The following is a 2850-nucleotide window of genomic DNA, read 5'->3' on the forward strand; positions in this document are numbered from 1 at the left end:
ACTTCACATCGATTTTTGTACATTAGAAGGTCGGCAAATTTTAATTGTATTTGACTCATATTCGAAGTGGATAGAAGCAATTACGGTCAAAACAACGAGCGCACAGTTGGTGATTGAGAAGATAAGAGGATTATTTACGACTTTTGAATTGCCTAGACAAATCGTAAGCGACAACGGTCCACCGTTTTCATCGAGAGAGTTTTTGCAGTTTACGAAACTAAACGGAATAGTAGTACGTAAATCGCCACCGTATCATCCACTATCAAATGGTAGTGCTGAAAAAGCAGTGCAAATAGTTAAAAATGGACTAAGAAAATCATTAAGAGACCCACTGACAAGGCAGGAATCGTGGGAATTGAAAGTTGATAGATTTTTATTGAAATATCGAACGACACCCAGTACGGTTACACAAATGTCGCCAGCAAATCACAGGCGACGAGGATGGGATTTATATTGAACCGCTCCGTTTGGATTCTGATTTATTGCTGATTTATTCTTAATATTAAAGCGTACAATGTACTGACTACAGTCATGTTTCAATCTAAGGCTAAGAGCTACTACTAAGAGACTTAACTAATTAAGAGAGCTTCATTGAATACACATCATTTCTTCCAACTTAAATATAAACTTACTATTATTCTGCCAACTTTTTGGCCCTACTTCTCGTAATAATCAAATTATGGTTATGTAAGTCGATGGCGTACTTGAATATTTTCGGGTTACAAGAGTGTTCTTTTTCAGCTGATCGATATGCGCTTGCTTTTCAACTTATTTATATGTATTAGATATCGATATGAACTTAATTTATTTATTATAATGGCTGGGACCCATTTGACACTATTCCAAAATACATTTCTATATAAAACACTTTCATTAGTTTTAAATTCTGGAACTTTAGCTTTTAAGTGCTGATTACACTATGCGAGAGTCAAAATCGGGATGGGATGAAACCAACTCCTTTTGACGAATTCTTAGTCTTCCAAAGTTTTTGCGTATTTGAAAAAATTAATTAAAGACATAAGGATTCACAGATGAAGTCCTAAAATTGTGGTACTTTTCTACAGTTTGAAAAAATATGTAATTTTGTTTTTCTTTTTTCCATACCATACTCAAACGAAGCAACTCAGAGGATCTTAAGTATAAAGTTTGCTTCCTGGCGCAAAGAGAGAAACCGGCTTGTAATTAAAATCTTTTAAAGTGAACTTCAAATTGCAAGTATTTTAAAATGAAATGTATAGAATTCTTTGACTATTTAAACACTGAAGATGGAAATTATCTCATTATTGCTATTCAAAAATGTCATAAACATAAAATAATTTATTTGCTTCTGTGTACAATGATGTGTACACTCATGTTAAAATAAATAACACCTTTATTTTTTATGAACTATATTTTATTTATATACCAAAATATTGTTAAAAACAAGTACTCTGGCGTTTTAAAGTATTATCTGTTACTTACATTCATAATTTTGCTTTGAATAAAAATGTACTGAAAAGTAATGATTTTTTAGCATGAAAAAGTATAGCGCACTGATTTCGCGCATAAAAAATCTGGCAACCCTAATTATAGAAGAAGATTACGCACGCTTAGAAAAGATCTCACGGGTGGAAATAAGACCATCGGTAAAGCTCATGCCATCGAAAGGGATTTTTTTGCATATAGCGTCAGAGCGCTACTATTTTTGGCAGATATATGTGTGAGAATGGTTCTGCTCTTTAGTTGTGATAACCTAAATTAAGAATTTTTACTTTACCCATAATTCCTTTTCAACGCTATTCTTATCAGGCGCCGCGAAACAAGCGGGAATGGGCTAGAATTCTTGATAGAATAGTAAACAGAATTAAATTAACTCACAAACCTTGACAATAGAAATAAAAGTAGAACTTTGCTCAGTGTGTTATAAATCAATTTTTAAAATTTATTTTAGATTACGAATAAAATAACGAATAATTTATTCATAAGCAATTTATTCACGAATAATTCATTCGTGAATGAATTGTTTGCGAATAATTATATTACGGATAAAATTTTATTCGAATAATTATCTAAATAACAATTTATTCGAATAAAGCCCAACCCTGCATGGCAGTAGGGCGGTCATAGTTGTATGGCGACCAGGGTTGCCAGAACTTTTTGGACGAACCGGCTAAATTGGCAAATAAAACCGGCTAAAAACGGCTAAAATGTTTCAACTAAATTTCACATGTTTTATTTACATAAATCACGAGTAAAAAGACTATTTCTCGGAGAGAAGTTACAAATTCGAGCCGGAAAAAATTTTGCCAGCAAGAATTTGCAATTAGGAAAAACATATGATTGTGGCACATGGTTGGATTTTTTGTCGACTATAATTTGAATAAACAAGTTCGTTAAATTTAAAAATTTACAAACTGCAGCGATTTTAAAATGAAAAATGTAAGCTAATACTTGTTTACTTAATTTATTTAGTTAATTCCAATGATTTGAAAGGTATTCGGCAAAAAAAAGGGGAAATTGTCACCTTTGGTGGTCTTTTTTTGACATAACTCGAGAACCACTAGTCCGATTTTGCTCAAACAAATTTAAAAAATTACAATTCCTTTAATCTGTTCATATAACGTTTTTCCATATAATCAACAGTTTTAAAAAAATTTAATATTTTACGCAAAAAATATTTTTTTTCTTCATACATTTATTTTTCCCGGCAAAACTGTTGATTATATAGAAAAACGTTATATGAACAGATTAAAGGAATTGTAATTTTTAATTTTTTTAAAATTTGTTTGAGCAAAATCGGACTAGTGGTTCTCGAGTTATGTCAAAAAAAGACCACCAAAGGTGACAATTTCCCCTATATGATAGTTATAT

The 2850-nt window shown here is 31.4% G+C and overlaps 1 pseudogene; it reads left to right on the top strand.

Moving 5' to 3' along the window:
• LOC108359131 (uncharacterized) overlaps positions 1-2850 on the top strand; it is a 31459-nt pseudogene that overhangs the window by 1968 nt on the left and 26641 nt on the right.

This window comes from Rhagoletis zephyria, unplaced genomic scaffold (assembly GCF_001687245.7).
Source record: "Rhagoletis zephyria isolate East Lansing unplaced genomic scaffold, Rhagoletis_zephyria_1.1 Rzeph_scaffold_00344, whole genome shotgun sequence".
Lineage (NCBI taxonomy): Eukaryota > Metazoa > Arthropoda > Insecta > Diptera > Tephritidae > Rhagoletis > Rhagoletis zephyria.